The sequence below is a fragment of the Giraffa tippelskirchi genome, chromosome 12 (genome assembly GCF_054371585.1).
Source record: "Giraffa tippelskirchi isolate mGirTip1 chromosome 12, T2T-mGirTip1v1.2.pri, whole genome shotgun sequence".
NCBI lineage: Eukaryota > Metazoa > Chordata > Mammalia > Artiodactyla > Giraffidae > Giraffa > Giraffa tippelskirchi.
The window spans coordinates 51147930-51170522 of NC_137286.1; the positions used below are offsets into that span (position 1 = coordinate 51147930).

Below are 22593 nucleotides of genomic sequence, written 5' to 3' on the forward strand. Positions count from 1 at the left end.
GCAGCTTCAACCAGTGACTCGCCCTCATTTTGTTGAGGAAACAGAATCCCTAGGAAGAGTACTTCCTCATTCTCTTAATACCTTAACCTATCTCCATCTGTGATGATACCACCTGCCTCCTCTCCTGTTACCATGAATTACCTGTATCCATGTTCTGGTCCAGGACCAACCGACCACATGAGACTGGATCCCATACCCCAGAACACTCACAACCACTAGTTTCACCATCAGTCCCACCCTCTCTCTCTTACCTTATCAAGTTCTTCCTCTCTTCTGGAACATTTTAGGCAGCATGAAAATGTCATTTTATCTCCCATATTTAAGACAAAAACATCAACAAGCTCTTTCTCTTGAGTCTTCTAACCCCTACCTTGCCTTGCATTTTATTACAAAATTCTTCAGTTCTCTCTCCACTCCCATACTCTCTTGGACCAACCCCACTTATGTTTTTTCCCTCACCACTCTAGGAAGCAAGTTTTCACAACAGTCATCAATGAAATCACATTGCTAAATCTACAGCCCGTGTGAGGTCTTCTTCATTCTTGTCTGATTAGAACCGTTAGAGGAGGTGGATTAGGGCTTCCCTGGTGGCTCAGACTATAAAGAATCCACATGCAATGCACGAGACCTGAATTTGATTCTTGAGTTGGGAAGATGATCCCCTGGAGAAGGGCATGGCAACCCACTCCAGTATTCTTGCCTGGAGAATCCCATGGACAGCGAAGCCTAGCGGGCTACAGTCCATGGGGTTGCAAAAGAGTCAGACTCAACTGAGCAACTAAGCACCATGACCTCAAGGGGGTGGATTACTCCATCCTTCTTGAAATATTTACTTCCCTTGGCTTCTGAAACATCAGTCTCCTGCTTTTCCTTCAACCTCACTTAGCTTACCTCTCAGTCTACTTTTTTTAAGCTCTTTTTCTTATTTCAGCCTCCAAATATTGGACTTATTTATCCCCCTGTTAGATATTCTGATGATTCCCAAATTTCTAGCTCCTGAACTTCAGACTTCTGTATTCAGGTCTCCACATAATATTTCCACTAGCATGTCAAATAAGCAAATCAAAATAGAGCCCTTGAGTTCTCTCCTGCTTACACTAGTTTTTCTATCACAGTTCCAATGACTGAAGGTTTTTGACCCCCCAAAATTCACGCATTGAATCCCTAATCCCTAAAGATGGCATTTGATGTTGGGGCCTTTGGGAGGTAGTTAGATTTAGATAAGATCATGAGGATAGAGGATAGCACATGATGGATTTAGTGCTCTTTCAAAAAGAGAAAGAGACCAAAATTCCCTCTACTCTGCCATGAGTGTGCCTGCTCAGTCACTTCCATTGTGTCCAACTTATTTCAGCTCCATGGACTGTAGCCTGCCAGGCTCCTCTGTCCATGGGATTTTCCCAGCAAGAATACTGGAGAGAGTGCCATGCTCTACTCCAGGGGATATTCCTGACCCAGGGATTGAACCCACATCTTCTGTGTCTCCTGCATTGCAGGCAGATTCTTTCCTGCCGATCCACTGGGGAAGCCCAAAAGGGGCTATCATGAGGATTTAGACCTGTCTTGTCACTGGGATCTTGTCCTCCCCAGGCTCCAGAATTGAGAGAAATAAATGTTTGTTGTTTAAGCCATCCAGTCTATGGCATTCTGCTATAGCAGCCCAAGCTCCTCTTGGTGTTTTGGTGAGAATTAAATGCTATAAAGTAATAAGATGGACAAATCTCATAAATATAATGTTCGGTGAATATACGGTAATATAGGGTTAAATAATGCCATACCTCATGGTGTTATTATCAGATTGAAATGAGATCATTAAAAGCGCTGAACACAGAGTCTGTCTGTTGCATAGTTCATATTCAAAGGCCTTATATGTTATTCAGTCACTCAGTCATGTCCGATTCTTTGCGAGCCCATGAACTACGGTACTCCAGGCTTCCCTATCCTTCACCATCTCCAGAGTTTGCTGTAACTCATGTCGATTGAGTCAGTGATGCCATCCAACCATCCCATCCTCTGTCATCCCCTTCTCCCCCTGCCTTCAATCTTTCTCAGCATCAGGGTTTTTCTAATGAGCTGGCTCTTTGCATCAGGTGGCCAAAGTATTGGAGCTCCAGCTTGAGCATCAGTCTTTCCAATGAATATTCAAAGGCTAGTTATATGTATTAGTGTTAATTGCCACAAGGATACTTCATAACAAACCTCCTCCAAAGTCAGTGGCTCACAATAATTCACATTTATTCTTTTGTTCAAGAGTCTGCAGGCTGATTGCATTACTATGGGCCTGATTGGGCAAACTGGACTTGACTCTCGGATGTTGGTTGGGTTCAGTTCTGTTCTTTGTGTGTTTATTCCAGGGCCAAGGCTAAGAATCAATAGCTAACTGGATCATGTTTTCTCATAATGCGTCAGTTGAGTACCAAGCTAAGCAAAAGACATAAGCACATTTAAGGTCTCTGTTTCCATAACACCTAAAAACATTCCATTGGTCACAGCAAGTCCCATGGTAACCCCAACGTCAATGGGCTAGATTAATCTCCACTTACAGTAAGATAGGAAAAGAAAGGAATATTTGATGAAAGGTAATTTCAACTATCACACTATCCTAATAAGGTTATAGTAACTGATGATAATGCTGCTGATGGGTAGGTGGAAAATTAATTATTAATTCTTTCTACTGCTTTTGCTTGGTTGCCAATTCTGTGCTAAGGTCTACCTTAGCCACTTCCCCAAGTAATATGAAGCTTTCCCAACCATATGGTGACTTTGATGTTTGGTTTTAAAGGATGACTTCAGAGACACCTGAGTTGCTCAAATTCTTTGCATCAGCTTGGGAACAAACACGAATTCAGTTCAGTTCAGTTCAGTCACTCAGTCATGTCTAACTCTTTGCAACTCCATGGACTGCAGCACACCAGGCTTCCCTGTCCATCACCAACTCCCAAAGCTTGCTCAAACTCATGTCCATCAACTCAAGGAGGCCATCCAAGCATCTCATCCTCTGCCGTCCCCTTCTCCTCCCACCTTCAACCTTTCCCAGCATCAGGATTTTTCCAGTCAGTCGCATCAGGTGGCCAAAGTGTTGGAGTTTCAGCTTTAGCATCAGTTTTTCCAATGAATATTCAGAACTGATTTCCTTTGGGATGGACTGGCTGGATCTCCTTGCAGCCAAAGGGACTCTCAAGAGTCTTCTCCAACACCACAGTTCAAAAGCATCATTTCTCAGTGCTCAGTTTTCTTTATAGTCCAACTCTCACATCCTTACATGACTACTGGAAAAACCATAGCTTTGACTAGACAGACCTTTGTCAGCAAAGTAATGTCTCTGCTTTTTAATATGCTCTCTAGAAACGCAAACTAAACATGTGACCATATGTGATTTATTCTTTGCTGTACCTTGTATATTCTTGGCTTTGGTGCCTCCTTAGGCAACTCTGAGTCTTAGTTTTCCTAATCTGAAAAATAAAAGATGCTCTTTTAACTTCCCCCTACTTTCCTGAATATTTTCTATAAATAAAAGGACTTTTCCTTTACACAAGTTAGTCTCATGCATTTCAAGCAACACAGAAAAGAATTTAACGTGGTCACTTGGAGCTTGGCTTCCTGGTGGCTCAGATGGTAAAGAATCTGGCTGCAGTGAAAGAGACATGAGTTCAATGCCTGGGTCAGGAAGATTGCCTGGAGAAGGGAATGGCTACCCACTCCAGTATTCTTGCCTGGAGAATTCCATGGACAGAGGGGCCTGGTGGCCTATAGTCCACTCAAGTATTCTTGCCTGGAGAATTCTATGGAGAGGAACCTGGTGAGCTACCGTCCATGGAGTTGCAAAGAGTTGGACACAACTGAATGAATAATACTTTCATAGTCAGTGACTTCCCTCATAGCTCAGCTGGTAAAGAATCTGCCTGTAATGCAGGAGACCCTGGTTCGATTCCTGGGTCCAGAAGATCCGCTGGAGAAGGGATAGGCTACCCACTCCAGTATTCTTGGGCTTCCCTTATGGCTCAGCTGGTAAATAATCCACCTGCAATGTGGGAGACCTGGGTTTGATCCCAGGGTTGGGAAGATCCCCTGGAGAAGGGAAAGGCTACCCACTCCAGTATTCTGGCCTGGAGAATTCCATGGTCTGTATAGTCCATGGGGTCACAAACTGTCAGACAAGACTGAGTGACGTTCACTTTCACTTGACATTCATTAGAGGGAGGACTCTGATCAAATGCCAGGTTCACTATCACAAAATAATTCATGGACAATGGAGGCAAAAACTCACAAAATTCATTCCTTGGACCTTGAGTGATGAGCGAGGCCACTTAAAGAGAACAATCCAATGTCAAACTAGATGTCATGTCTTAGGAGTTCCCTGCTAGAATTATAGAACTGGAGCACATGGGGTGGAAGTGGGGGAGTTAGAGATGAGATACAAAGGGAAAAAAAAATTTTTGTCTGATGTTATTCAGCAATACTGGAGTAGGAAATGGGAACCCACTCCAGTATTCTTGCCTGGGAAATCTCATGGACAGAGGAGTCTGGTGGGCTACTGTCCATGGAGTCACAAGAGAGTCGGACATGACTGAGTGACATTTGTCTGTTCAGTCTTCTTGCAGTCCCTTTTCATGTTTCATGCCTACAGGAAGGAGTAAAAGACCTCTCAGCCACCCATGCATGGAAGATCTCAAGTCTATGGATACATCAGATGAAAGATTGTCTTCTTGAGCTTGATTGTGTCTGTTCTACAATTTCACTGGTTAATTAACAGAGGAAAAGCACTCAAGCTACAAGGTGAAGAATTTGAGGTGTTCATGAGGAAGGTTTCCCATCCTAGGAGGCCAATCAATATGGAAATACCTTGAAGTTAATTGACAACTTGTCTCTCCTAATCTCTTGGTATGGAGGAGTGAAGGAGGGCTGACTGACATTTATTGTTATTAATAACAAGGAACAGACCATCTCACAAACAGTATCCTATTAGGCACCATAAGAGCCCAGCCAGGTAAGTGTAATAACCTGATATATTCAGAAAAGAATCCAGGATTGTTCAGGTTAAACACATTATTACCCAAGGAAATGCTATTAGGAAATGGTAGAAAGAACCTCAAACCTAGCCTCTGATTTTCCCACCATATTACGTTTTGATCTTCAAGATATGCATGTAGATTCAGAAAATTCTATTGGTTAGAGCTCAAAGCAGGTAGATAGACTAATTAATGTTCACAGAGTCCCTTTCAATCCCAGACATCTGTGAGACTATGATATACAACAAATTATTTTCTCTGCAGACCCAAACTCTAGGGTACATTGTACAGATTTCTTTTCCCCGCATTTTCAGCTGTCAGCTCCTTGACTGCCCCTCATGGTCACTTTGCAAGTCTTGATTGCTAAGCATTTATTTTCTTCTCCCGGTTTGTCTGGAAGACAGAATGCTTCACGAAGAGATTGTTGGGGCTTTTGATATAAGGCACATGAAATATCTGTAATTATGGATTACATTTTTGTACCCAATAAATGGCTGAGAGAAGTCCTGTGATCGAAACTTTTAGAAGATAATTGAATGTGTCAACTGGATCAAAAAATTATATACTTGCTCCACCTCTGCAAACTGTGATAAATAGTCTGTTGTCTGGAGAGTTTGCTAGGCATTTCCTTTTGCATTGTAAAATTACTGTAGCCTTTGTCGCTGAATTTTTGGTTAACAACTCAAAGAAACTCTTGGACTAGGAGTTACCTTCTTTATGCCAGAGACTGCCTCTCAAATAATAAAAATAATAATAATTCAAAACTTCAGTTTATTTCTACCATTATCCCAGTGGAAGGAAATGTGTATTTGGTGTTTTGTTTTGTTTTTAAAGAACATTTATCTGGTTAAAAATGGGGCATATCTCATGTTTGAGTAAAAATTAGCATTCCTCTATCTGAACACTAAAGTGAGAGTAAAAGCACTTATTCTTTATTATTTATGTTTCCAATTGTGTCCTTTGTATAACTGCCTTGAAGCAGAGGCACCTTATTAAAATGGACAATCAATAACAGCAATAGAATTTCCAGGCAGAAGAACAAAACAAAATATAAATTAAAACTTCCTATTAAACCCCAGCAGTACATAGTGTGCCTGACCAAGAAGAATTGAGCTTGTTTAAACATATATAAATCAGAGAAAATAGGAGGTGGAAGTGGAAAGGAGAAGGGATCAAATCTAGACACAAGACTGAGGCGAGAATTTTCCAAGCTCTCAAAGAGTGGCAGACATAACAAAGGAAGAGATCAATGGGAATTTCACATACAAATTACATTTTCTCTCAAAATCGCTTAACAGCAAATAAACCAGGGGAAATACTTGCTCTGAACAGGACAAAGGGTGATATACTTAATAAGAAAAGAGCTCATGCCAGAAGGTAATAAGAAAACCATCAAGTTCTCAATAAATACAGGGGGGAAAGGACAAAGACAATTTAAAACACAGACACATTAGTGGCTGATAAACATTTGAACATTTTTCAACCTCACTCATTATCAACGAAATAGAAATTTGAATAACAATGAGATGCTATTTTTAACCTACCAGATTCGTAGAACTGTAGCAAATGAGAGTGTCTGATACTGGAGATTAAGTGCAGTGACCAAGACACGCTCAACACAGCTGGAAGGGATAACAGAGTGGTTGGAGCCCTCAGGAGAGGAAAGGGGCGCACAGTGTGAGAGCCTTTTGAATACTTGTGATACTTGTAATCCGCACCTCCAAAATGCTGCTTCTGGGATTCTGCTGATGGAAATGATCTGAAATGAAGGCACAGTTTTCTGCCAAAGATTTTCGTCACAATGCTGTTTGTAATATTAAAATTTAGAAACATACTGTTTCCAAAAATGAGGGTTATATCAATTACATTGGAATAAAAAATGTAACCACTCAAAATATCTGTAAAATATTTTGAATACTATCATAAAATGCTTAGGTTTTAGTGTAAAACATAAAAGTAGAGTATAAAATTTTATATGTAGATTGAGATCAAAGACGTAAAATAGGTATGAAAATTGACTGGAATGGATTTATAATAAAATATTAATCATGATTTTATTTGGCCAGTGAGATTACAGGGAGGGTGACCATGCAATTTGTTTTCCAAGTGGGGACACTTGGGAGGTGAGAAGGGAGCTGGTTCAGAGCTTAGAAACTGAATTGTTCCAGTTATGTGGTCACACTTCTCCCAGATCACTTTCAAATGAATTTTTGCTCAGCTCTTCCATTCAAAATTTCCCAAAAATCTTTTTCCCCCAGAGCTCATTGCAGCAGGACATGGAAGCAACCTAAGTGTCCTTCTACAGTGGAATGGCTAAAGAAGAGGTAGTATGTATGTATAATGGAATACTACTCAGCCATAAAAAAAGAATGAAATAATACCATTTGCAGTGACACAGATGAACTTAGAGATTGTCATACTCAGTGAAGTAAGTCAGGCAGAGAAAGACAAACATCGGAAGATATTGCTTATATGTGGAATCTGAAAAAAAAAAATGGTACAAATGAACCTATTTATAAAACAGAAACGGAGTTGTTAGGGAAAGTACACTGATTGAAACCACTCACCCTGGGCAGGCACCATAGTAACCATTTGCATGAGTTGTTTTACGACAGGAGGTCCTGCTAAGGAACACGGAACTAATAAGCCACTACCAACGGGAAGAGTTCGGGAAAGGTCAAGAGGAGACACCACATGTCCGACCACCTCCCAGCATCCTTTTCTCTGGCATCCATCTTGGCTGAACAAGGCGTGCACCACCAGGAAGGACTCTGAGTCAGAATGACTGGCTAAGGACAGCCCGGAAACTAATCCCATCACCATAAACCCCAAGACTGCAAGCCATGTGGCAGAGCTGTTCTCCTGGGTTCCCTTACCCTACTGCTCTCCACTCAGTTGCCCTTTCTCAATAAAATCTCTTGCTTTGTCAGCACATGTGTCTCCTCAGACAATTCACTTCCAAGTGTTAGACAAGAGCCCAGTTTCGGGCCCTGGAAGGGGTCCCCTTTCCTGCAACAGAGTCACAGATGTAGAAAACAAACTTATGATTACCAGGGAGAAAGTGGGGAAGGAGAAGGGTAAAGCGGGCGATTGGGATTGACATATACACACTACTAAACATAAAATGGGAACCCATACCAGTACTCTTGCCTAGAGAATCCTGTGGACAGAGGAGCCTGGTGGGCTTCTGTCCATAGAGTCGCACAGAGTCGGACATGACTGAAGCGACTTAGAAGCAGCAGCAGCAGCAGCAGCATACATAAAATAGACAAGTAATAAGAACCTACTGTCTAACACAGGGAACTCTACTAAATGTTCTGTAATGGCCTACACAGCAGAAGAGTACAGATATATACAACTGACTCGGTTTACTGTACAACAGAAAATAAAACAACACTGTAAGTCAGCTATATGCCAATAAAAAATGAATTATCAGAAAATACAAGAGTTTATAGAATAAAATTTCTGCACAAGAATGAAAACAGTTTTTCTCAAAATTTTCAAGGAGAGTCTTTCTTATTCCTGACTATTAATGCACAACCCGTGAGCCTATGAGAAGGAAGCTGTCAGGGAGCATTTTCTGTTAGTAAAACCTCGGAGTGTTCCTTTCATTAAAGTCTTTATGTATTTTTCAGACTAGTACTACTTTCTTTTACAAAAGGATTTTCTCAGAAGCAAAATGCTGTGTATTCAAAGTATAAAATTTAGAGAACCCAGAAAATTATGAAATTTTGAGAAATTATACAGATAGAAATGCTGGATAAGAGAAGAGCTCAGTAGAAATTCACTTGAAGGTGGTCTGGGCAAAGAGTGGTTTGGAAACTGCTTGGTATGAGAAATAGATGAAGAGAGTGGGAAGATTTTGCTTTAACTTTTTTTTTCATATTGGAATATAAGTGATTAGCAATGTTGTGATAGATTCAGGTGGACAGCAAAGGGCCTCAGCCAAACATAAACATGTATCCAATCTCCTCAAACTCCCATCCCATCCAGGCTCCCACATAACACTGAGCAGAGTTCCCTGTGCCATACAGCAGGTCCTTGTTGCTTATCCATCTTAAATACAGCAGTGTGTACATGTCCATCCCAAACTCCCTAACTATCCCTTCTCCCCAATCCTTCCCCCATAGGCAACCATAAATTCCTTCCCTAAGTCTGTGAGTCTGTTTGTCTTTTGTAACTAAGTTCATTTGTATCATTTCTATTTAAATTCTGCATATAAGGGATGTCTTATGATATTATCTTTGTTTGGAAAAGATTTGATATTGGGCAGCAGGTTTGACCCCTGGGTCAAGAAGATCACCCGGAGGAGGAAATGACAACCCAATTCAGTATGTTTGCCTGGGAAATTCCATGGATAAAGGTGCCTGGCGGGTTACAGTTCATGGGATTGGAAAGAGCTGGAAGCAACTGAACACGCAAGCTTATACTAGGCCAGAAGTAGTTTTGCAAAGTAGTGGGTTCCCCATCACTGGAAGCATTTGAGTTGGGCCTAGCTGACTTCATCAAGGCTGTCCTTAAAGAGAACTGAAGGCTGCCTTAAAGACACCAGCCCAGGGACCTGGGGGTCTTTGGAAGACCACTCAGGTCCCATCTCCGCCCCTAGCTTTTCTCCAAGACTAGGCTCTTCCCAGAGAGGTAAGGAGGTCCAGGCAGGTCACTGTAGGTGGCAGCCACACCTGGGCAGAGTCAGGGTTAGCAGGAAAGGTTAGTGGAAAGTGAAACTCTATTCAGAACCCTACCTTATATTTGAGTATACTCTTTTTCAAAGTAGTTTTACTTACTTTTATGATTTTTCAAAAATTGTGTTTTTTTTAATTGAACACAGAACATTCCTAGAATTCCAGAAACCCTCCAAATCCCTCTCTTGATCACAACCTCCTTCTTTCCCCTGAAGGTAAATGGCAACCTTACTTCTTACTCATCTGGCATGTTTTCAAATCCTAAATGAAATCATGTAGGATGCATGCTCCACATCTGCCTTCCTTGACCCAACTTTATGTTTGTGAGATTTCTTTGTATTATGACTTTATAGCATTTAATTCTCACAGAAACACCAAAAGGTGGGTTCAAAAGATATCCGCAACTTGTTATGGAGATAAGGAAATGAGCCCAAAAGATTAATTGACTTGTCCAAGGTCATGTTAACAAATAACTTGTCAGTAAGTGGTACATGGGTCTTCCCATGTGGTTCAAGTGGTAAAGAACCTGCCTGCAAATGCAGGAGACTCAGGCAGGAGATACGGGTTTGATCCCTGGGTCAGGAAGATCCCCTGGAGTAGGAAACAGCTACCCAACTCCAGTATTCTTGCCTGGGAGATTCTATGAACAGAGGAGCCCGGCGTCCTCTGTGTCCATGGGGAGCCCCTGTATCCTTGGGGTCACAAAAGAGTCAGACACAACTGAGCAAAGTGGTACCTAGATCGGCAGACTACAGTCTAGCTTTCTTCCTCACACCGTGTTGACACTCCCAAGAAGTATGGCTTGGTGGGGACAGTGTGGGAACTGGGATCATTCATATTTGGCTCTCCTACTGACTACCTTTGTGAATTTTGGAGCATCACCTACCTTCTCTGAAACCTGAATGCCTCATTTGCAGAATAGTATGCTGACAGCAATAACTCTGAGATGGTCAGTTAATGTTTGGTAAGTGGATGAATAAATGATTCTGGTTTTTAGGATAAAGTGAGATTGTGTATATAAAATCTCTTGGCACTTTTTTGGCACTCAATAAAAAGTAGCTATAGGTGATCCCGGAAAGAAAGTCTCATATCAGTGGAGGATCCTAGTGAAAGACTAATTGTGATACGTTGGTTAGAATTCTTTGTTAGGATGCACTGAGCTTTCTGGGCTTCCCTGGTGGCTCAGAGGGCAAAGCGTCTGCCCGCAATGTGGGAGACTCCGGTTCGATCCCTGGGTCTGGAAGATCCCCTGGAGAAGAAAATGGCAACCCACTCCAGTACTCTTGCCTGGAGAATCTCATGGACAGAGAAGCCTGGTAGGATACAGTCCATGGGGTTGCAAAGAGTCGGACACGACTGAGCGACTTCACTTCACTCACTGAGCTTTCTGACACTAGGTGATTATCTGGAAGGGAAATGAACAAAATAAAACCAATGATCTAGGTATTTCCAAAAAGCAGAGCCATCACTTTTCTGACAAAAGTTCATATAGTCAAAGCTATGGTTTTTCCAATAGTCATGTAAGAATGTGAGCGTTGCACCATGAAGAAGGCTGAGCTCTGAAAAACTGATGATTTTGAATCGTGGTGCTGTAGAAGACTCTTAAGAGTCCCTTGGACTGAAAGGAGATCAAACCAGTCAGTCCTAGAAGAATCAACCCTGAATGTTCATTAGTTCTGATGCTGAAGTTGGAGTTCAATATTTTGGCCACCTGATGCGAAGAGCCAATTCATTGGAAAAGACCCTGATGCTGGGAAAGATTGAAGTCAAAAGGATTAGGGGGCAGGATGAGATTGCAGATAACATCACAGACTCAATGGATATGCTTTTGAATAAACGGGGAGATAGTGAAGGACAGGGAAGCCTGGCGTGCTGCAGTCCATGGAGTCACAAAGAGTTGGAAATGACTGAGCAACTGAACAACAACAATGAAGCATTTCCAACATCTGAAAACTCGCTTTTATGCAAAAGACCTAGATGCCTGACCATACACCCTGGGTCACCTAGAAGCTCAGGTCTAAGTAACAGCTCCTCTCATTAGCCCTCTTAAAACTCTCAAAATGTTCCTCACACACCCACTTGCTCCAGACTTTGGTGTTATGTACAAAAACATCAGCTTTTCAAAGCAAATCTCTTCCTGAATTTTTAACATGCATACAGCACTGGTGAATTTGCAACAACCTTGGGGATAGCATAGATTTTCTCAAGCAGAATGTAAAAACCATCCAGCTAACAGGCCAAGTTGAGAAATCCATGTTCATCTAAGTTGGTTTGTGCCTAAATGCTCTCTGGGGTTTTACTTATTTTTCAACTTGCTCTTGCTGTGAAAGTTCCATCTTCTAAATGTTAAATCACTGAGCCATGAAAAGATGTTACATGACCACAGCTAGCAAGCAGTGTCAGTTTTCCTGTAATGGTCTGTATGTGTGGTGCTAGCTGTGGGAAATTTTGGAATGGCTTTCTAAATATTGTGGCATCCTTCTTTAATATATGAGTCATCACTGCAATTTATTGAGGACTTAGTGTGCATCAGATTCTGTTAGCTACTCTTTTGGTGTTTCATTTAATCTTTACAGTAACCCCCTTACAGCAACCTCCTTCCATCATTTTGTGGAAAAGGAAGCAGACCCAAATAGTTTTTTCAAGGCTAAGCAACCATAAGTGGCAGAGCTAGAACTGGAGCCTAGGGCTGTCTGATTTCAATGCTAGTTCTTTTTCCTCACTTCTATCATTCAAAGCAGGGATGAGAGGACTCTATTATGACAAATCTGGAACATGGAACCCAAGGAAGAAGATTGACTCTCATCTTACTGATATGCATAGTCCTATAGTAGTAGGTCGGAGAAGGCAATGGCACCCCACTCCAGTACTCTTGCCTGGAAAATCCCATGGACGGAGGAGCCTGGTTGGCTGCAGTCCATGGGGTCGCTACGAGTTGGACATGACTGAGCGACTTCACTTTCACTTTTCACTTTCATGCATTGGAGAAGGAAATGGCAACCCACTCCAGTGTTCTTGCCTGGAGAATCCCAGAGACAGGGGAGCTTGGTGGGCTGCCATCTATGGGGTCGCACAGAGTCGGACATGACTGAGGTGACTTAGCAGCAGCATAGTAGTAGGTGCTGTGGTTTCCCTAAGTCCTGATGACTTGCTTATCAAAGAATGTACTCAGCTTCTCAGTTGTATCTGACTCTTTGCACCCCCATGGAACCCCCAGGCTCCTCTGTCCATTGGATTCTCCAGGCAAGAATACTGGAGTGGGTTGCCATTTTCTTCTCCATGTCAAAGAATAGAGCCCCATTATAACTGGAGAGGATTGGGTACTGGCACACCTTCCAAGAAGGAGGTCAAGTGTCCTTGTGTTGACCCCAGTCTATGTCTGCCCAAAACAGGCTGCCCACAGGCAGTCTGGAGGAGCAGAGAACAGTTTTCCAGACTTTTCTTCCATCACCATGTGAGGTGTTCTCTGCTGCTCTATCATGGTTCTTAATTTAGCAGAGCAATTCTGTTCTGCCAAAATATACATTCCAAATATAAGTGCTTAACATAATGATGATAATATAACCAAAACAACAGATCACTCTTAGGTAACCTCCAATAGTGAGCCCCAGACATTTGGAAGAGGGGGGGAATATAAACATGTTGCTGCCCTTGAGGGTCAGGTACCTTTGAAGGTGAGAGAAATGTCTCTTGCTCATTCTCCTTTGTCTTTAGAGCCATTTAGGTCTTTAAAGTAACTGGAATTCAGCCCCTAAGTCTTGAATTCTTCCTACTTTTTACATACACTCCCTTTACCATAGTCTAAGCCACCATCATATCTCCACAAGCCTGTTTGGGCCACCGGTCTAGGCTTCATTTCTACCCCTGTCCCCCTAAAATTTAATTTACTCTCTTGCGTTTTTGATGATCCAACAGGTGTTGGCAATTCGATCTCTGTTTCCTCTGCCTTCTCTAAATCCAGCTTGAACATCTGGAAGTTCAATCCCCAGTCCCCAGGCAAACAAGAACTAGCTGCTTGTGTCCACACATAGAGGGAGCCATTGTCTGTTCTTGGCAGTGCACAGGCATTTGCATCAGGAAGGCAGGAAAAATCTCTGGGGGTTAGGCGAGCCGCAGCGGGCAATGCCATGCAGACTTAGCAGAGGGGCTACTATAGATGCAAGGCCTGGAGCACACAGCACCTGAGATGGTAGCCCTTTGGGAAACAGATTCGACTACTGAGGCTGCTGGGTGTCCAGGCAAATACCAAGGGGTGTTAGAGAGGTGTCTCCCCACAGGTACTAAAACACCCATGTATGTGGCTTGGGCTGGTCCACATCCAGATGGGGCCACGGGATCACTAGGGCAATTCTTCAGGTGTTAGGACATTTCTTTTACTCTCCTGTTTACCCATCAGATGAACCATCCCAATTTCCTTTTTTTCCCATTAATATTAAACATTAAATGTTTTTAAATTGGACTACAATGGCTTCACAATGTTGTATTAGTTTCTGGTGTACAAAGCATGGATCAGCTATATATTTACATATATCCCCACCTTCCCGAACCTCCCTTCTCCCCCATCCCACCTCTCTAGGTCATCACAGAGCACCAAGCTGAGCTCCCGGGGATACACAGCAGCTTCCCACTAGCCATCTGCTTTACAGATGGGAATGTAAACATGCCAATCCTCCTCTTTCAACTCAGCCCACCCTCTCCTTCCGTGGCTTTGTCCACACGTCCATTCTCTACATCTGTGTCTCTGTTCCTGCCCTGCAAATAGGTTCATCTGTACAATTTTTCTAGATTCCACGTACATAGTTAATACATAATATTTGTTTTTCTCTTTCTGACTTACTTCACTCAGTATGACAGACTCTAAGTTCATCCACATCACTAAAAATGACCCAATTTCATCCCTTCTTATAACAGTAATATTTCATTGTATCTATGTACCACATCTTCTTTATCCATTCATTTGTTAATGGACATTTAGGTTGCTTCCATGTTCTGGGTACTGTAAATAGTGAGGCAATGAACACTAGGGTACACATTTCTTTTTGAATTATGGATTTCTCAGAGTACACAGCCAGTAGTGGGATTGCTGGGTCATATGGTAGCTCTATTTTTATTTTTAAGGAACCTCCTCCATACTGTTTTCCACAGTGGTTGTATCAATTTACATTTCCACCAATAGTGCTAGAGGTTGTCAGAAATCCCAATTTCTGACAGCTCTTCCTTCTGTAGCATTGTAACCCTGGTCACACTGACAGAGCTCTCTCTGGCCATTGTCTGTGGCAGTATTCCAGATGCCATCATACTGGTAGAGAATACACCAAAAACATTACTTCCTGTGCCTGGCATCCTAGAGAAGAGTTTCCTGGAATTTTTGTCGCTTTTTAAGCAACTATACAAGGGTTATATTTAAATTAATGCACTGTGTCCCAAGCAATAACCACTTATGTGTGGTATATAATTGACCTTACTTATAGTTATTATAGTGGATATAGTCTTTCAGGCTATCATCAAGTATATTTTGCATTTTTATAATCACAATATTAAAGACTAGAAAATGTATTCCCAGGTAGCATTGCTGTGAGTGACATGCATTTTCTGTCTCATTACCAGCAGGGGTCATTAGATAATCTTCTGATGGCTTTGGGTAAATCTATTTCTTGAAACTGTTCTCCTGGGATAAACAGATAAAGTTGTCATTTTGTTCACTGTGGTGTCTCTAACTCTCAAGATGACTGATGGGCCATAATGGTATTCCATGGGGATAGGATGCATTGACTGTGGGGTTGGCTTTCAGTTTCCTTAGCAACCTTTTCCTAGGGACTCCATGGCAGCCACATTTATTCAAAGTCAGGATTCTAAAAAAAAAACAAACAGTTTTTCAATTGAGATTTTATACACCTAAATTAACTTTGCTCAAGAGACATGCATTTTGCATTGCTATCATGTTTTAGTTTGCGTGTTATTTCTCATTAGAATAGCAAATTCTGCCCTCAGAGGAGAATTGGCTGGGAGGGGAGAATGCTGAGGGTAGATGAGATTAGAAAGGCTTAATAACCCGAGTCCCAAAGAGGAAGTGGTTTTCTCTCAGCTCCATTTTCCAATATAGCCCTGAGGGGAACTAGCTTAGAGTCTAAGCAAAGGCTGTCAAATACATGGTCTCCTTAGCACCGTGTTATTCAATCTGAGTAGAAATAACGTTGTGTTTCCAATTGTTTTTACCAAAAAAAGCTGGCCTCTGTGGGAAATGTGTTAACATTTCCTATACCAGGGTTCCCCAAGCTTGGTGCCATTTGTATTTGTATTTTGGGCCAGGTGATTCTTTGTTGGGAGGGAGGTTGCCTTATGTGTTATAGAATATTTAGTATTTAATATTTAGTATTAGTATTCCAGATCTCTATCCAGTAGATGCTAGCATATCCTTTCTCCCACTGTAGCAATTAAAAATCTCCGGATATTACCAAATAATTCCTGGGGGAGGGGGGCAAATAGCCCCCCTCTACTTGAGAACTATTGTTCAAAACAAAGGTGTCATGTGATCCTGTGAATACCTCTGCCATTCTTCCTTATCTGTCCTTACTCTCCATGTCCAGAATGTTGATTAAAAGGAGCTATGTTGTATTTCCATATTGTTTTATAAGTATGTATCATTATAACATCGTTGTCCTGGTTACCCTTGAGAAGAGATGATTTGATTGATCTTCTGGCCTCAGTGTGTTCTCATCTCTGTCAAATTATCTACTCACATTACAGTTTATATTTCTTACACGGCATGTCAGAGGGAAGATGCCACTACCAACACTTCCAAACCCCCAAATATGAAACCTGAAAGCATAATAAGGGACTTGCATGGTGGCACAGTGGTTAAGACTCCACGATTCCAAGGGGGCATGGGTTCGATCCCTGGTCGGGGAACAAAGATCCCACATGCTACACAGTATGGTCAAAAAACAAATAAATAAAATAAGAGAATAATAAAATAAAATAAAACTAAAGAAAGAGCCATGGAGGAATCTACTATGAATTTCACAGGACACAGTTTTATAGAATATTGATCCTACTTGGCCCTACGAAATTAGCCACAAAGTTAGACACATACGGCAGAGAGGGGATTTATATAACATGTTTAAGCACTAGAAGATTTCACAAGAATTTTTTTCCAACAAGGTCTACTAGAACAAAAATTCTTAATCGATAAAAGAATGTGTGCAGCTCCTTACACTTCCATATGACCAAAGCCACATTTTAAAGATATTCCACTGTAAATCCTCTAGGTGGAGAAACATTTTTGTCTGATCTCAAAAAAGTTAGACTTATCAAAAGTTTTTCTAGATGCTCCCCAATGCAGTCAGAATTGACCTACGCTGGAACTGAGGAAGCGCTTGAAAACTCTAATGTGAGCTAGCACCAACGTCTGCCGTGATGCACCCTGGCACATATTCAGCAGTTGCTGGGTTTTGTTGGAACTGGTTTCATTCTTAGAGATGAGGTCTGTGTGTCAAGGAGATGGAAAGATCATAGAGTTTTGCATCTGGTTGACTTGAGTCTTAAACCCAACACTGGCTCTGAGATTTCAGGCACCTTGTTAACTGTTTGCGCTTCAGTTTCTGGAAAGTAAGAGTATAATTCAACAATTGCCAGGTCATCACAGGAATTAGAATATACACAAATCCCTGAGCCCTTCCCCTGTGGGATAGTTACTCCATGCTGACAAGATGTCTGATTCACATGGCCTCGGGCTAACACATCTAGTCCCTCCCTAAGTAGATGACTGGAGCCTTCATGTTTCTTTGAAAAACAACAAATTACCATCTACCTAAGGAAGACGTTACCTTCCCTGTGGCTCAGATGGTAAAGAATTTACCTGCAATTCAGGAGACCTGGGTTCTATCCCTGGGTCAGGGAGATCCACCGGAAGAGGAAATGGCGACGACCCACTCCAGTATTCTTGCCTGGGAAATCCCATGGACAGAGGAGAAGCCTGGCGGGCTATAGTCCACAGGGTTGCAAAAGAGTCAGACACGACTGAGCAACTACTACACAAGCCAACATGAGGGGTTTCCAAATGGCAATGTCAGCCTGACTGGGAGCCTGCTGAAACAACGACCCCTGGCTCATTTGCTAGAGATTCTGATTCAGTGGTCATCTCAATGACTTGGGAGCTGGGCCTTAGAAAGCTCTTCAGGAGGTGGTAATGTGGAAAACTTTGACTTTATGAAACATGTGAGTTTTCCCTTTATGAAAACTCACTTATTGGTTCACTTTTCTGCATGTATGTACGTCGTATGATACTTCTTTAAAAGTTTAATTAAAATAAAAGATTTCCCCAGGTGATTCTAATACACATCCAGGATTGAGAGCCACTGGTTTATATCTTATCCACGTTCTTTTAAAAGTAAAAAATGATATATATCATTTCCTCATCTTTGATGAAAGAACCATTGGACCAGTATGCTTGGCCACTGGAAGAGTCACTTCCCAGAGCTTCAGAAGAACTGATCTTGACAGTATATAAACAGCATCTGGTCTGGGATTTTCATTTCATAGTTGAGGAATCTGAGAGCTAGGAAAAGAACGTGATTTCTGTAAGTAACCCAGTGAGCAGCTGGCAAATTAGATAGGTGTCCAGACAACCATTCCCATCCTGCCTCTATAAAATATAAGCTGCATTTGAAAATGTACCCACCTTTCAAACACAGTACCAGATGCACAAAAATGTTGGCCTTGGAAAGCTGATATCTCATTACTGATGGAGAGCTTTGACCAGGGCCAAATGCCTGGAGATAGAGTAATGAATCTCGCCTTCCTTTTAGCATCTTATACTGGCCCACATGTTTTCTTTTCCTTAAAACTTCAAGGAATACAGAGAAAACTCTAATTTTAAGAGATACATGCACCCCAGTGTTCATTACAGCCCTGTTTGCAATACCCAAGACATGGAAGCAATCTAAATGTCCATCAACAGATGAATGGATAAAGAAGATTTTTTACACATACACAATGCAATATTACTAAGCCATTAAAAGGAATGAAATAATGCCATTTGCAGCAACATGGATGGATCTAGAAATGATCATATTTAGCGAAGCAAGTCAGACAAAGTCAAATATGATATATCACTTATATGTGAACTCTAAAAACATGATACAAATGGACTTATTTACAAAACAGAAATAGACTCACAGACCCAGAAAACAAACTTATGGTTACCAAGGGAGATACCGGGGTGGGAGGAAGGGATAAATTAGGACTTTGAGATTAGTATATACGCATTACTATATTCGGCTTCCCTAGTGTCTCAGTCAGTAAAGAATCCACCTGCAATGTGCGAGAACTGGATTCAATCCCTGGGTTAGGAAGATCCCCTAGAGGAGCGCATGGAAACCCACTCCAGTATTCTTGCCTCAAGAATCCCTATGGATAGAGGAGCCTGGCGGGCTGCAGTTCATGGGGTTGCAATCAGACATGACTCAGCAACTAAATACAAGCACACATGACTATATATAAGGGTGGTGCTTATTTATACTCAGGTGGCACTAGTGGTAAAGAACCCGCCTGCCAATGCAGGCAGATGTAAGAGATGAGGGTTCAATCCCTGGGTCAGGAAGACCTCCTGGAGGAGGGCATGACAAGCCACTCCAGTATTCTTGCTTGGAGAATCCAATGGACAGAGAAACCTGGTGGGCTACAACCCATGGGGTTGCAAAGAGTCAGTCACAACTGAAATGACTTAGCACCCGTGCACACACTACTATATATAAAATAGGTAAATAACGAGGACGTACTGTATAGCATGCGCAACTATACTCTATATCTTGTAATAACCCAGAAAGGAAAAGAATCTGGAAAAAAATATGCAGATATAAATATATATATAACTGAATCACAAGGCTGTATACTTGAAACTAACACAACATTGTAAATTAACTATACTTCAATTAAAAAAAACTTCAAAGACTAAAAAGCCACAAGAATAAAATGCTATCAAACTTCTAGCAAAGCACTTTCACTTATGGCAACTCTCTTTCTGAAATCAGAATAAGACCCCTCAATTACTGAACCCTCCCTGAACCTCAAACACTGAGAATGTGGAAGATGCACAATTAATTGCTCCTATTTCCACTCTGCTCAATTAGAAATTAAAAGCATTAATACTGTTGAGCCAAAGATTGCAGATTGTGCACAAAATGGCACATTTCTATTTTCCTTCTTGTCAAGAGTGGTTAATTTTCTCCTGAGGAAGTCTCACTGTGCACTCTTTTATCCAGCATTGAATAACAGAAAGAAATTGCATATTTCAAGCTTGGTAAGTATGGTATTTATTTGTAATTTCACTTAGGAGATGAACCAGTTAAGACTTACACAAAACGTCAATGTGTCTAAACACAGGGTGTCCAGAGGCAATTGCTGTGATTTTGAGTAATGGTTTCGTTTCCAATTTGCTACTTTTACTTATTTCAGTTGTGGATAAATTGGGTAAGCTAAGTTCACAATACTGAGAACTTTTTCCCCAATGATGACGAATTAAAAAAAAAAAGCCACCAGAGGTGCACTGTCATTGTCTTGGTAAGACAGGAGAAATATTAGTCTTAATGAGATAAAATCTTGGATTTTTTTTGTGTTTTTAGGTAATTGAAATCTTGGAAAGATGAATTCTTCACTCAGGAGGACAAATTAATGAAAAATATGCATACTGTAGATAGGCAGGTTGAGAGTAATAAGACTGAGTCTAAAGTGATGTAGTAAATAATATCAGTTTGATCCTCACAATAATTCTTCAAGGTTAGGATAATGCACCCATTTTTCAGATGAGGATACTAAGGTTCAGAAAGATTTCAGAGCTGAGATTCACTCAGGTCTGCTTAAAAGCTGTATGCTTCTCCTCACACGTCAGTTCAGTTCAGTTCAGTTGCTCAGTCATGTCCGACTCTTTGCAATCCCATGAACCACAGCACGCCAGGTCTCCCTGTCCATCACCAACTCCCGAAGTTTACCCAAACTCATGTCCATTGAGTCAGTGATGCCATCTAACCATCTCATCCTCTTTCATCCCCTTCTCCTCCTGCCCTCAATCTTTCCTAACATCAGGGTCTTTTCAAATGAGTCAGCCCTTCACATCAGGTGGCCAAAATATTGGAGTTTCAGCTTCAATATCAGTCCTTCCAATGAGCGCCCAGCACTGATCTCCTTTAGGATGGACTGGATGGATCTCCTTGCAGTCCAAGGGACTCTCAAGAGTCTTCTCCAACACCACAGTTCAAAAGCATCAATTCTATGATGCTCAGCTTTCTTTATAGTCCAACTCTCACATCCATACATGACTACTGGAAAAACCATAGCCTTGGCTAGACAGACCTTTGTTGACAAAATAATGTCTCTGCTTTTTAATATGCTGTCTAGGTTGGTCATAAATTTCCTTCCAAGGAGTAAACGTCTTTTAATTTCATGGCTGCAATTACCATTAGCAGTGATTTTGGAGCCCCCTAAAAAATAAAGTGAGCCACTGTTTCCACTGTTTCCCCATCTATTTGCCATGAAGTGATGGGACTGGATGCCATGATCTTAGTTTTCTGACTGTTGAGCTTTAAGCCAACTTTTTCACTCTCCTCTTTCACTTTCATCAAGAGGCTTTTTAGTTCCTCTTCACTTTCTGCCATAAGGGTGGTGTCATCTGCATATCTGAGGTTATTGATATTTCTCCCAGCAATCTTGATTCCAGCTTGTGCTTGTTCCAGCCCAACGTTTCTCATGATGTACTCTTCATATAAGTTAAATCAGCAGGGTGACAATATACACCCTTGACGTACTCCTTTTCCTATTTGGAACCAGTCTGTTGTTCCATGTCCAGTTCTAACTGTTGCTTCCTGACCTGCATACAGGTTTCCCAAGAGGCAGGTCAGGTGGCCTGGGATTCCCATCTCTTTCAGAATTTTCCACAGTTTATTGTAATCCACACAGTCAAAGGCTTTGGCATAGTCAATAAAGCAGGAATAGATGTTTTTCTGGAACTCTCTTGCTTTTTCGATGATCCAGCAGATGTTGGCAATTTGATCTCTGGTTCCTCTGCCTTTTCTAAAACCAGCTTGAACATCTGGAAGTTCAGGGTTCACGTATTGCTGAAGCCTGGCTTGGAGAATTTTGAGCATTACTTTGCTAGCATGTGAGATGAGTGTAATTGTGCGGTAGTTTGAACATTCTTTGACATTGCCTTTCTTTGGGATTGGAATGAAAGGTGACCTTTTCCAGTCCTGTGGCCACTGCTGAGTTTTTCCAAATTTGCTGACATATTGAGTATAGCACTTTCACAGCATCATCTTTTAGGATTTGAAATAGCTCAACTGGAATTCCATCACCTCCACTAGCTTTGTTCGTAGTGATACTTTCTAAGGCCCACTTGACTTAGCATTCCAGGATGTCCGGCTCTAGGGGAGTGATCACACCATCGTTATTATCTGGGTCATGAAGATCTTTTCTGTACAGTTCTTCTGTATATTCCTGCCTCTTCTTAATATCTTCTGCTTCTGTTAGGTCCATACCATTTCTGTCCTTTATTAAGCCCATCTTTGCATAAAATATTCCTTTGGTATCTCTAATTTTCTTGAAGAGATCTCTAGTCTTTCCTATTCTATTGTTTTCCTCTATTTCTTTACACTGATCACTGAGGAAGACTTTCTTATAACTCCTTGCTATTCTTTGGAACTCTGCATTCAAATGGAGTGGTTTGTTAATGAAAAACATTCATGCATGAAAAAATATTGGTAGGGGACCTGATACAATAATGACTGAAAAAAGGCACAGTCAGGTAAGGAAGTCAAGCAGCATGAGGAACAGCCAGAAAGTGAGATGGGTATTGAGACAGGAAGAAGAGAATGAAAACAAGTAACCAATGTAGTTTAGGAATAGTGGTC

At 41.4% G+C, this 22593-nt stretch overlaps 2 long non-coding RNA genes across 2 annotated transcripts in view; one reads left to right on the forward strand and one right to left on the reverse strand.

Moving 5' to 3' along the window:
* LOC145529177 (uncharacterized) overlaps positions 1-7755 on the reverse strand; it is a 32653-nt gene extending 24898 nt beyond the window's left edge. Inside the window, exons 1-3 of the long non-coding RNA XR_014070987.1 lie at positions 7577-7755; positions 7391-7490; positions 6554-6768 (exon numbers count right to left, since the gene is read on the reverse strand). This is a non-coding gene — a long non-coding RNA (uncharacterized LOC145529177). The remainder of the gene's footprint in view (positions 1-6553; positions 6769-7390; positions 7491-7576) is intronic.
* Positions 2489-5773, forward strand: LOC145529178 (uncharacterized). The gene is made up of 3 exons (XR_014070988.1): positions 2489-2579; positions 4628-4987; positions 5414-5773. It is a non-coding gene; the product is annotated as an uncharacterized LOC145529178 (long non-coding RNA).
* Positions 7756-22593: the final 14838 nt, after the last annotated feature.